The sequence below is a fragment of the Acomys minous genome, assembly GCF_964271855.1.
Source record: "Acomys minous genome assembly, chromosome: 7".
In the NCBI taxonomy this organism is placed as follows: Eukaryota; Metazoa; Chordata; class Mammalia; order Rodentia; family Muridae; genus Acomys; species Acomys minous.
In genome coordinates, this window is record NC_140488.1 from 69,814,015 (window position 1) to 69,828,587 (window position 14,573).

Sequence of the window (14,573 nt, forward strand, 5' to 3'; positions counted from 1 at the left end):
TTTACCTGAGTTCTCTCTCTGCAACTTGTCTGGCTATTATTGTCCTGGTAAAAACTCTCTCTCTCTCTCTCTCTCTCTCTCTCTCTCTCTCTCTCTCTCTCTCTCTCTCTCTCTCTCTCTCTCTGCATTGCCCCTTAAGTATTTTCCCTTTTCTCAAGAGAGTTGGGTATATCCTAATCTGTCAATCTTCTCTGATTCATCACTTTTCCTGCCAGTCAATTAGACATCACTTTTAAACACAGGTGCCTCCTTCTACAAACTAACTTTACCATCATTGTTTGGGATTAAAGTCATGTACCATCACGCCTGGACCTAAGCTTTTCTTTACCTGAAATTTGCTCTACCCCAGGCTGGCCTTGAACTCAGATCTGCTTGCCTCTCTCTCCTGGATTAAAGATGTGTTTGTATTCCAGCTGGATCACTCAGATCTAGAAGCTCTTTGGATATGATCTCTTGCCAGAGCAGCCATGTTCTGAATGAAAATTCTTCTATACAGGAGGCATATAAAATACCAAACAAATATAAGAAAACAACCTCCCCCATCCTGCGTTATAGCTAAAACACTAAACACACAGAACAAAAAGCATTAAAAGCATTGAGGAATATACAAAGCCACATAAAAAAATCATACTAATGGAATTTTTCTCAAAAGAAGCTCTACAAGCCAACAAGGCATGGGATTATATAATTCAAACTTGAAAGGCAGTTACTGCTAAGGCAAATTACTACATTCAGAAAAGCTATAGTTCATAAGTAAAGGAGAAGTAAATTCATATTATAATAAACACAGCATCAAGGAATTCATGACCACCAAGCCTGTACTACAGAAAATAAGTGAAACACTCCTAAACAATGAGGTCAGAGGACAGAATAAAATGTACTAGAATAGTAAAAAAGTAAATGAGGACTAGACTAGTAAAGTAACAAAAATTATAAAAACAAACAAAAATGACAGAACTCTCTGCACACGTTTGAATAATAACTCTGAGTGTTAATTGTGTCAATCTTCCAATTCAAACACAGACTAGTAGATTGTGTGTGTGTGTGTGTGTGTGTGTGTGTGTGTGTGCTATTTATCTGTAGCCTATGAACAAACATACTTCATTGACAAACACAAATATAGCCTTAAATAAAGGACTGAAAATATATTCTAAGTAAATGGGACTAGGATTAAAGCAGGTATACTCATACTAATAGCTGAGAAAGAAGATTTCAAACCATGATTAGCCATATGAGTTTCTTCATAGTTATTAAAGATGTAATCTATCCAGAACATATAACAATTCTAAGCCTATATGCACTAAGTATTATCACACATAATTTTATAAAAACAAATACTACTTCATATAAAAGTAGAGATTAACTTCAATGTAATATTAGTGAGTTACATCAATATCTTGCTCTCATAATAAATAGGTCATGCCACAGACCATCTCAGCCATGTATAGGTCCTTCGGAACAGGAGTTCTAGAAGTGTCAGTGGACAAAGATAGGCAAGTGACAAACAGAGACAACCCCAGAGGTAGTGTTTGAATCTGAGTGTAGTTTGCAGGCAAGCAAGCTAGATTTTTATGCACATTTTTTGAGATGGGGAGTATTTTTGTGGCTACTTTTTTTTCATTCAAGGGAGTCAGTGAAGCAATCAGGCATACACAATACAAAGTACAGAATGCAAAGTAATAATGTTGTCATCAATCTTAAGTCATTAGCTTCATATCAGTATGCATGTGCCCTCTTTATCAAAGATCAATGTTCTCTCATTATGCCAAAAATATGTGTGCCAAGACTGTTTTTTCTTAGTTCTTCTTTTTATCTGAGCGTCACTATCTGGAGCTTTCTTAAACACCTTATTTGTAAGTCATAATATGAATTATCAACTGATTATTAATTCTTAGCCATGTGTCTTTTAACAAGTGGAGCAGAACTGGTGGTGAACTCTGGGCCTGAATCGTCCTTGGCTGCAGTCCCATGTTAGGGAATTTCACAGAAATGATCATCATGTTTGAAAACTTCTGATATGAAATAGGTTAGGAGAAAAAACAAAGACAGAATATGCCAACACAATGAGTAAAAAGAAGGCTGCAACTGGCCAGAACATCAGACCCATTCCAGGATGCTCTCCCTGGGCAGGGGTCGTCGCCTTGGGTTGTGCAGTAGCATTTGTCACACAGACTCCACTGGAGGGGTTGTGACAAGGTCATCCAAATAAAAAGAAAATCAATGGAACACCTCCTGTTTTCCTGGAGGTCAGGGACACCAGGTAAGACATGACACTCAAACACTATGTCTGACAACTCCACTTAAAGTACATGCAACAGCCTTAAACTGCACCCACATCCCCTGGGATCCATTTTCTGGCCCACAACTCTATCTCTTTCCCAGAGATCATGGAGGCATAAGGGATCCTAGGCCTTGTTGGTACTAGGGATCCAGAGGAAAGGTTAGCACCCAAAACCCCAGAGATAGATCTGGCCACAAAAGCCTCAGCAAAGACACCCTACTGAACATGAAGACTGACTGATCACCAGAACCCTAGGCCACTCAGGGACTGAGAGGAAACAGAAACCAAGGAGAAAAAAACCCACTCATCTAGCAAAGATAAACTCAGAAATCAGCACCTAAATCTAAAATAACCCTAAAATCCAGATTGCTAGAAGCTAATGTAAAAACACAATTAACAATAGCCTGAGCAATATGGTACCACCAGAGCCCAGATATGCTACTACAGCAAGCCACTGATATTCCAACATGGCTGAAGGACAAGAAAATGACATTAAATACAACCTTATGAAGATGATAAAGGTCTGTAAAGAGATAATTCAGAAATACTTTAAAGAAATACTGGAAATTATAATCAAACAGCTAAAATAAATGAATAAAAGTGTTCAAGATATAAAAATGGAAATAAAAGCAATAAAGAAAATAAAAAGTGAAGGAATCCTGAAGATGGAGAACTTAGGTAAGAAAAAAACCATAGACACAGAATATGAGAGATGGAAGGAAGAGAGAATCTCAGGCACAGAAGATACGATAAAAGAAATGTATACATCTGGCAAAGAAAATGGTAAATCTAAAAAGTTCCTAACACAAACATCCATGAAATCTGGGCCACTATAAAATGAACAAAGCTAAGAATAGTAAGAATAAAAGAAGGAGAAGATTCCTGGGCCAAAGGCCCAGAAAATATTTTCAACAAAATCATAGATGAAAATTCGTAAAGAAAGAGATGCTTATAAATATACAAGAAGCTTACAGAGCACCAAATAGATTGGACCAGAAAAGAAAATCCTCCAGCGACATAATAATCAAAACACTAAATGTACAGAACAACAACAACAAAAGAATATTAAAAGTTACAAAAGAAAAGGGCCAAATAACATATAAATGCTAAACCTTATTAGAATTACACTGGTTTTCTCAACAGAGACTGTAAAAGCCAAAAAGTCCTGGGCAAATGTCTTGGTGGCTCTAAAAGACCACAGAAGTCAACCAAGACTACTATACACAACAAAACTTTCAATTACCATAGATGGACAAAACAAGATAGTTTACTACAAAACCAAATTTAAACAGTATCTATAAACAAATGTGTGCACACGCTCGCGCGCGCGCGCGCGCGCACACACACACACACACACACACACACACACACACACACAAACATACCTAAAATCCATCAATATCAAAATAACAGAAATTAACAATCATCAGTCATTAATATCTTTCAACATCATTAGACTCAATTCCCCCAATTAAAAGACACAGGCTAACAAAATGGATGTGAAAAGAGGATCCGTCATTTTGCTGCATACAAAAAATACACCTCAACATCAAAGGACTGGAAAATATTTTTCCAAGCAAATGAGCTGAAGATGCAAACTGGTATAGCCATTCTAATATCTAATAAAAATATACTTTCAACCAAGATTAATCAGAAGAGATGGGGAAGGACACATCATACTCATCAAAGAAAAGATCCACCAAGATAATGTCTCAATTCTGAAAGCCTATGACCCAATGTAAGGGCACCCACTTTTTAAAAGAAACATTACTAAAGCTTAAACCACACACTGAACCTCACAAATTAATAGCAGGATACTTCAGCATCCTACAGAAACTAAACGAAGAAATAATGGAACAAACAAACATTATAATTCAAATGAAAATAATAAAGATCTACAGAACATTTCACCCAAATACAAAAGAATATACCTTCTTCTCAGTGTCCCGTGTAACCTTCTCCAAAATTGACCACATACTCAGTCACAAAGCAAGTCTCAACAGATAAAAGAAAATTAAAATAATCCCCTGTGTATTATCAGACCACCATGGATCAAAGCTGGACTTCAACAACAACAAAAACAACAGAAAGCCTACAAACTCATGGAAACTAGACAACATTCTAGTCAATTCTTTGACTGGGTCAAAGAAAAAAATTAAGAAATTAATGAATTCCTAAAATTCAGTGAAAATGAATGTATAACATATCCAAACTTATGGAACGCAATGAAAGCAATATAAAAAAGTACGTTCGTAGCACTAAATGCCTTCATAAAGAAATTAGTGAGACCTCATACTAGTGACTTAACAGTACACCAGAAACTTCTAGAAAAAAAGAAAGAAGCAAATATACCCAAGAGGATCAGATTGCAAGAAAAAAAAATCAGAGCTGAAAGCAATAAAATAGAAACAAACATGATAGGCTGAGGTGAAGTGTTAGGGGATGAGGGCTCCCTTCTCTGAGAACTAGAGGAGAGAGTGAGAGGGGATGAAGGACGGAGGGGAGATCAGGAGGGGATGAGGGAAGGGGATATAATCTGGATGTGAGGAATTTAAACTGTAGAACAAGCAGGTAACTTATATTGCTAATCCCACTATATGGGAATAGCTCTGAGACTGGCTGACACATGAATGTCTATGCATAGACAAGGCTTCTTGTTGGTCACAGAATCCTTATGACTTTTTATGAGATGCCATTCTTCGTATGACATGAGTGAAGGTTTGCAGATGTATGTCTTCTGCTCATACAAACAGCAGAATACCAGACTTAATTGTTCTGAGCATCCTGCACACCTCATATATTTATAATTTTAGGACTGTATAATGCTTGTGAGAAATTATGTTTTCAGAACAAAAGAATTGGACACTGACATTGGATCAGACCTAACAGGATTCATTCTTCTTAGCATGCTGGACACTAACATCCTGCATCCTTCATGTTCCAGCACGAAGTGCTTCAGTTGCTGTTCCTCATCAGAACAAGACACCTAGGACACCTGCGAAGAAAGCTTCCGATCCCAATTGGTCCAGCATTTCAGAATGTCCCACACAGGACTCTAATTAAGCCTGGAATGTCTCAACATTTAGAAACTGGACGCCAAATGCTATTTCTAGCTTTTTTTAACCATTTCTCCAATTTTACTTGGACCCCTACAAAGGTATTATTTGTCCCAAATCAGCCAGAATAAACCTTAAGAGAAAAAAGCCTCATTTCCTTTAAGTGAGGTCAGGTAGGTTTTTGGTTGCTTTATTGGGCTATAGAGGGTTATTTTCAATCAGAGTTTGTTATAAGTTGGACTCAGAAAAAAAAAAAAGAAACAAAGAAAACAATACAAAAACAACAACAAAAGAAGAGTTGGTTCTTTGAGAAAATCAACAAGATAGACAAACCCTTAGCAAGACTAACTAAAAACCAGAGATTATCCAAGACAACAAAATAAGAAATAAAAGGGAGGATGGAACATTCAGGCTCCATGGTGCATGACTATAACCTCAATACACAGAGATACCTCTGCCACTTTGCTGAAGGTGTTTGTCAGCAGTAGGAGTTTTCTGGTGAAATTTTTGGCATCAGTTATGTATAGCCAACATCAAATTAAATGGAGATTAATTTAAAGCAATTCCACAAAACTCAGGGGCAAGACAATGTTACTCATTCTCTCCATATCTATTCAATATAGTACTTGATGTTTAAGCTAGAGCAATAAGACAACTAAAAGATATCAAAGGCATGCAAATTGGAAAGGATGAAGTCAATGTATCACTATTAGCAGATATGATAGTATACATAAGTGACCCCAAAAATTTCACCAGAGAATTATTGCTAATAAACACCTTCAGCAAAGTGGCTGGATACAAGATTAATTCAAAAAAAATCAATAGCCCTCCTGTATACAAATAACAAATGAGCTGAGAAAGAAATTAGAGAAACTACACCTTTCACAATAGCCACAAATAATATAAAGTATCCTGGCGTAACTCTAACCAACCAAGTCAAAGACCTGTATGAGAAGAACTTCAAGAAATCATTGAAGAAGATATCAGAAGATGGAAATATATCACATGCTCATGGACTGGTAGCATTAACGTAGTAAAAATGGCCATCTTATCAAAAGCAATCTATATATTCAATGCAACTTCCATCAAAATTCCAACACAATTCCTTACAGACCTTGAAAGAACAATTCTAAACTTCATATTTTAAAAACCCCAGATACCTAATCTTGTACAATAAAGATCTTCCAAAGGAATTTGCATCCCTGATCTCAAGCTGTACTATAGAGCAACAGTAATAAAAATGGTGTGGTACTGGCATAGAAACAGACAGGTTGATCAATGGAATCGAATCAAGACCCAGATAGAAACTCATACACCTATGGGCATTTGATTTTTGACAAAGAAACCAAACCCATACAATGGAAAAAAAGACAGCATCTTCAACAAATGGTAGTGGCCTTATCAGATGTCTATATATAGAAAAATGCATATTTATCACCATGCAAAAAACTCAAGTCCAAGTGGATTAAAGACCTCAACATAAAGACACACTAAATCTGTTAGAGGAAAAAGTGGAGAAGAGCCTGGAACACACTGGCACAGGAGACAACTTCATGAACAGAACAACAACAGCTCAGGCTCTAAGATCAACAATTAATAAATGGGACCTCATGAGGCTGAGAAGCTTCTGTAAGGCAAAGGACACTGTCAACAGAACAAAGTGACAGCCTGCAGACTGGGAAAAGATCTTCACCAATCCTACATCTGACAAAGGGCTAATATCCAAAATATATAAAGAACTCAAGGGAGATTCAAGATAGTGGCACCAATAGCACACGGCTTCTGATTAACAGGACAACTAGGACTGCACAATGACCTAAAGACCAAACTGATATCTATAAAACACAAGTGCTGCTGATTCCCAGGTGAGTGGGATCCACATTGTGGGTCTAGGCATGGGCCACCCAGCTAACCCACAGAAAAATCCCAGGGGACAGACTACATTAGCTGCCATCTCTAGAAGAACTGTGGGATATCATGGTCATATCAATTACTAGCCTATTTTTATCACAAGTATATACATCTTAGGTGCAACAGATCAATAGGTTCTATAGAAAGATAAAGTAAAATACTTAGATAAGGTCTTCAAAACCCACAGAGACATACAGAATATGGCATTCAAAAAATTATTTTATTTTAAAGACACACTGACAATGAGACAGGTTAACTCCTGGCAGCACCCAGCCTACCTCAAAGAAGATGATGAGCATCAAATAGTTTCCTTGTGGAGATGGCTTCAAATGCAGCAAACCAGCCACTGGAAAAGGCAAAACATCCTTGTTTCAACTACAGATAGAATTCTGCCTAAAAAAAGGGCAAGCTTGGAGGCAGGCAGAGTCGACAGCCAAATTCTGCCAAGACAGGATAAACAAGTTCTCAATAGTTACTGCCTCACAAATATGTATGTCAGATATATTGGGTCAGAAGGCTGAAGATGATGCTCCAATGTTATAGAGAATTTTGGGTGACAATTCAGGTAGCAAACTGTCTCTGTCATCTTCTCATTTGGGAAGCTGCTAAATTGCACTCCCTGTATACTCGGGTAATCAAGTTTATTCCTTCTCAAGTCTCTGATGGGGTTGAAGACTACATAGTTTAGTTTTACAATTAAGTTCAATTGTTTAGGGAATAATATGTTTTTAGGTCTAGTTAGATGTTTTAAGTTGATAAATACGAGATGTGATAGATATTGATTTACACTCAGAATTTTAGTCACACCAAGATAGAAAATGTTTTCTTCAAGGCTGCCAATCACAAATAGCCAAAACACTAAGAATGTAACATTTATGTAATTCCTGGTTGTGGCATGGTTCTTCTTGATGTAGGTAGTTTATTATATATGTGTACAATATTATAAATGTGTATGTAAAAATATTTACTTTAAAAAGGAAAAAATTCAATAATTAAAAAAAAAGAACTTGAATTCAACATCAAACCAAATAACCCAATTAAAAGTGGGGGACAGAGCTAAACAGAGAATTTCCAACAGAGGAATATCAAATGGCTGAGAGACACACAGAAATGCTCAATATCCTTAGTTATCAGGGAAACACAAATCAAAACAACTCTGAGATTCCATTGTACACCTGTCAGAATAGCTAAGAAAAAAACTCAAGTGACAGCACATGCTGACAAGGATGTGGAGAAAGGGGAACCCTCCTCCATTGCTGGTGGGAGTGCAAACTTGTACAACCACTTTGGATACCAACCTGGCACTTTCTCAGAAAATTGTAATTAGTTCTACCTCAAGACCCAGCCATACCACTCCTAGGCATATACCCAAAAGATGCTCCACCATACAACAAGGACATTTGCTCAATTATGTTCATATCAGCTTTAGTCCTAATAGCCAGAATCTGGAAACAACCTAGACATCATTCAGCTAAAGAATGGATAAATGAAATGCAGTACACTTACACAATGAAATACTGCTCAGCTATCAAAAACAAAGACATCGCCGGGCATGGTAGCTCACGCCTTTAATCCCAGCACTTGGAGGCAGAGGCAGGCAGATAGCTGTGAGTTCAAGGCCAGCCTGATCTACAAAGTGAGTCCAGAACAGCCAGGGCTATACAGAGAAACCCTGTCTCGAAAAACAAAAAACAAACAAACAAAAAACAAAAACACAAAAACAAAGACATCATGCAATTTTCAGGCAAATAGGTGGAACTAGAAAAGATCCTGACTGAGGTAGCCCAGACCCAGAAAGACATACATGGTACGTACTCACTTATAAATGGATATTAGCCATATAGTACAGGATAATCATACTACAATTCACAGACCCAGAGAAACTAAGTAACAAGGAGGGCTCAAGGGGGAACACACATATCACTAGAGTTTGGGATACTTTATTGGGCTCTTTTTCCAACCTCCCTATACCTCCCCTATGCCTTCCAACCCCCTATTACTATGTAGGAAAGAAAGAAGCATAGAGAAGAAAAGGGGCATAGATCTCTCTACATTACTTCTTGCTGATTAGGGCCATTGAGTTCCTTGGGGGCAAGTCCAATCTATGTTGGCAGGCTGTCTCTAACCAGAAAGCAGCAATCCAGCAATCAGAAACCAGTAAAAGCAGCAGCAAGGACCACCACCACCAGCAGCAGCAGCAGCAGGGGAGTCACTAGCCACCAGAGATCCTCTGGGGCTCTTAAATTTATACTCTCTTAAGATTCTTCAAAATTCAAAACATGAACTATCTTCAGATGGCAAAATCATGCCCCAGCCAGAGCACGAGACAAGTTATTGTCAGCTGTTGTGGACACTCTGAAGTAGCCCTATATCCCACACTTAGGAGTAAAACAAAAACATATTTCTAACATAGCTGGATTTTTTAAGAAACCAAAATTCTCACTACACACATGAATCTCACTACACAGGGAAATAGTATAGACATCACTGGTGGAATAGCGAGAAGGGTCTAGGGGTGTGATGGGGATGGGTAGGAGGGATTAAGTGGTTAGGGGAACATAGGGAGAGAGTAGCAGGAGAGACAACTGGAATGGGGGGGCATCATTGGGACAAGCTAAAAATCTTAGGCAATGGAAACTCCCAGAAATCTATAAGGATTACCTTAGCTAAGACTCCTACCAATGTGGCATATGGAGCCTAAACTGGCCATCTTCTATAACCAAGCAAGAATTCTTTTTTATATATTTTATTAATTTAGTCATATTACATCTCAATGGTTATCCCCTCCTTTGTATCCTCCCACTCCTTCCTCCCTCCCATTTTCCCCTTACTCCCCTCCCCTATGACTGTGACTGAGGGGGACCTCCTCCCCCTGTATATGCTCATAGGGTATCAAGTCTCAATGTAGAGATTTTGACACCACCTCAGCCACAAAACCATAGACCCACAATTTGTCTTTCCTTCAAAATGTGCTAGGGTAAAGGTGGCACACACGGCTTGTCACATTGGCCTAAGACTGCTCCACTTTACACTTGGTTTTCTCTTTGGCATCTCCAATATTCTGAGTATCCACTTCACCAGTCTTGGCCTGTCACAGTGCCAAACCTTAGTTGCCATCCATGAGCCTTTCAGTCCTGTAGCACTCATGCTGCAAAAACCAGTAACACTATGAAACCTCTCAAAGATCACCAAGTTTAGCTGCCAACTTGGAATGAATTCTTGGCCTCTGAATGACAACTCTGCATGTTGACCTTGAGGAAATATTCCCAGGAAAAATCTTAACTTACTGATTCTGGTCCCTTCCCAATCATACCAGAGTTTTCACAGCCAGCTAACTATCATTGTTGGTCCCAGCATAGCAAAGCACTTCTGTGGTACTGGTCTCTTGTTAATTGCAGTTTATTCTTCATCCCAGGTTGACCAGAAACCACACATCCCTAATTCAAAAATGTCACACAAACAGTCCCAATAGAGTTTTTGCTTGCCTCTGCAGCTTCGAAAGCCAGACGCCATCATGTGCATTGTTCTCAGCATTCTTCAGAGTTCCCACAGAAAACAGCATTAATCTCTGAGCACTGCTGGCTTTTCCAGTTCAAAGTTTGAAACACTACCACAGTACACCCCAAAATATTATAGCCAGGTCTGTCAAAACAACAGCCCACTCTTTGGTACCCATTTCTGTACTTGTTCTTTCTTTTGCTGTGAAAAACACCATGACCAAAGCAACTTGGGACATAACGGGCTTGTGTCCTTTTTACAGCTTATCATCATGAAGAGAAGTCAGGACAGGAACTTGGCTAGGAACCTAGAGGCAGAGGCTATGGAGGAGTACTACTTTCTGGCTTTCTTACAAAACCCAGGACCATCTTCCCAAGGGTGGCATAGCCTACAGTGGGGTGGGTCCTCCTATATCAATCATCAGTCAAGAAAATGCACCACAGGCTTGCTCTTAGGCCAAACTAATGGAGGCACTTTTCTCTCTCTTCCTGGATGACATAATCACTTGCCAACTTGACAAAAAAATATCCTGTACACCACACTAGCCATTTATTCAAGGTCCAAGAGTCAGATATGGCTACTGCTTGCAAAGCACCAGTATAAAACATTTACATGATCACAAAAATTTCTATTGCTCAATGCTAGATAGTTAAAAAAAATGAAATGACACAAGGGAAATTTTCAGTTTTGACTTATACCATCTATAACACCAGCAGTCATATAAATAATGAATTGTGCTTTATGTTTAATTTTGACCCACTATATACAAACTAACATTTTATTGCAATTCATTTGCTTAGGCCATTGTTTAATTAGCAAACTCTATGTGCTTATTACTTTATGCTAAGTGCTCACAGTTTAATCAGGAAAAACAGATTCAAAGCTTTTCTCTCATAAGAGTTGCCATGGTCATGGTATCTCTTCACAGTAATAGAACAAGGACTAAAACAGCTGTGATGTTGTAAGTAGGCCTGAGATGGAAGAGATGGAAGAAGCAAGTTATGCTTTTCAAAGCCTGTCAGTCAGAATTCAACCACACAAAAGCAGAACAAGTAGGGATTACATAGTGTCTCAGGAAGTTAGCTTATGCAACAGTAGATACCGGCTAGACAAGTTCAAAGTGTACTGAGCAGTCTTGAACTCTCAAAGCACAAGGTGAAGCTGTAATCATCAGGTTGAATTCTACCCACACATATTCTAACAGCACATGGCATGTGCTGTATTATGTCTCCATTGATCCAGGCAATTCATAAAATCTTGAAGTCACCTTTGTGCATTTTTATTCATATCTTCAGTTCTAACTTCCACCAGAAAGATTTTTTTTCCTCCTGTAGATGCCATCATTGCTGGAAAACCTTTCACTTCCTCAGAACAGTAAACCAGAGAAGAAAGGGTCTCATGAGGAGGCCCTACTATAAGTATGATGAATTAGAAATGAAAAGGAGAAGCAGTTGTCGAGGAGACCTCATTGCTCAGTGTGTGTGCGCGTGTGTGTGTGTGTGTGTGTGTGTGTGTGTGTGTGTGTGTGTGTGTGTATTCCAGACCTATGTACACACTATGAAAATGCTGTACCATTAAGCTACATTTATCATCAGTTAATGGTCTTTCATTTATACTAGCCACTAGGATATCAGCTTATTTGTCTATCCTCAAATCTTATTCACATGTAATTTACACTACTTAACATGTTGCTTAGGAAGAAAGGAAGGAAGGAAGGAAATACTTGGTTTGTTTTGTTTTACTTTCTTTTTTTATGTGTTTCATGTGCTTTTTTATTTTATTTTTATTTTTGTATATTTTATTATTTGAAACAATGTTTACATTTAAATATACTTTAACCATTCTTCCCTTCTGCCAAGTCCTTCCACATACTTCCCCACCCAGCCACCCAACTACAACTTTAAGTTCTTTCTCAAAAACTCACTACAACAACAAAAGCAAAAACAAAAACAAAATAGAACAACACTCCAACAGAAAACAAAAACTTGATGAAATAAAAGCACACCAAAATACCTTTCAAGTCCTTTATATCTTGTTCAACTACTCCTGTACATGAGAGAGATGCAAACAAGGTAATGTGGAGACTCACAGAGGAAGAGATTGAATATTGATTTGATTTGAGCTGGTTAGGAAGTCAGAAAACACTAGCATGCAGGAGCCTTTATAGAGAACGTTTTTGGGGTTTTTGTTTTGTTTTGTTTTGTTTTGTTTTGTTTGGTGAATGAAAGTACCTCACAGTGTTGTCCAGACTGACCTCAAACTCCTGAACTCAAGCAATTCGCCCACATTAGACCCAGAGTATCTGGGACTACACATATGTAGCATTATGCCCAACTCTCCAGCAGGTCATACAAAATAGGTAAAAATTTCACTGTAATGAGATGGAAGGGATTACATAATAAATAAAAGTGTAAGAAAGGTCTTAAAAGCAAGAGGGTTTTGGCAGGTGTCATAGTATATTAGCAGCTCAGCCTACAAGCAACAGAGAAAAGGAATGAGAAAAATGTCAGGGTGGAAATGTATACTGGATGATGGAGAAGACTGAGATCATAGAGGGCCATAATGACTGAGCTAAGAAACCTGAATTCAATAGAAAAGTGGAGGCCCTGAATAATTGAGTCGGAGTACTATGAACAGAAATATATAGAAGTGAATTATTCTGATTGAGGTTCACTTAGTTCCAACCACTTTGCTGCAGAAAGTTTGGTTAAGAAGAGTAATAGAAAACTTTACCTTCTGAGTTTTAACTTAGTTTATTTCTAGGTGGGCAATTCCTTAGTAAATGTTAAATGTCTCAATGTGAGTTTGTTCTTGTTGTTGTCATTGTTTTGTTTTATTTTTATTAGAAACCACGTTGGGAGAAGAGGGAGAGATACAGCATTTAGACTCAATTGCCGGGAAAATAGCTCTACTCTTTCACTTTACAAAGACTTTGTTACACTATATTATTCAAACTACAAAAGTTACCCAGGGATGCTTTGCTCATAAGTAGTGGAAAAATAAAAACACTGGTTTGAGGATGAGTTAGACGGTGATACTCAAACTTCATCTGAAGACCAGTAACATTGGCATCCTTGGGAAACTTGTTTGTACTGAAGGATACTGGGCTCCATTCCAGGCTTGCTGAATCAGAATCTGGACTTTGTTTTAAAGGATCAAGTAATTCTTATACACATTAAACTTCAAAGCAGTGCTGGGTTACAAAACCTAAGTTTGCTGTTACTTAGCAGTTGGCTAGTCTTAGACAATTCACTTCGATTTTCTAGGCATTCATTTCCACATGAATGACAAATACCTACTCTACCTATATCCTGGGATTTATGTGAAAATGAGTTGATGAATATACTTCCTCTTTGAAAAGCTTAAGATCTCTATAAATGTTAAATAGTATTTCCACTTTACAAATGAAAACTGAGGCTCTGCTGAGCTATAATCCTTGCATTGCCAGACCTTGCTAATAAAGACGTATATTATAGTTAAATTTGAATTTCAAAAAAAAAAACCTAAGAATGAACTTTCAGTATAAATAACTAGCAAATATTACATGGGATGTTCTTCTGTTACACTAGACAAATGTTCAGTTTCTCTAAAATTCAAATTTAGCTAGTCCTCTTGCCTTTTCTCTAACAATTCTACCCCTGTGTTTATTTCTATATATCTCCATTCAGAGAGGAGCTGGGCACACTACGGTAGGCCATACTCCTCAGCTTTCTGCTCCTCATTGGTTAAAGCAGTGAGTGATGAGAAGTTCCATCCATCCCATCTTCTAGTAGTGCTGGGACCCAGGGAAACAAAATTACCTAGTTCATCCAGCACTGTGCATAAAC

General features: G+C 38.0%; 1 protein-coding gene across 2 annotated transcripts in view; it reads right to left on the minus strand.

Annotated features, from left to right (window-relative positions):
- LOC311602278 (lysophosphatidic acid receptor 4-like) overlaps positions 1-14,573 on the minus strand; it is a 118,834-nt gene that overhangs the window by 41,704 nt on the left and 62,557 nt on the right. Inside the window, exon 2 of one of the 2 annotated variants that reach the window (XM_084790147.1) lies at positions 7,527-7,594. The exons of the other annotated variant lie outside the window; for it this stretch is intronic. The gene's annotated coding sequence lies outside the window, so the exon portion shown is untranslated. The remainder of the gene's footprint in view (positions 1-7,526; positions 7,595-14,573) is intronic. 2 annotated transcript variants of the gene reach the window in all.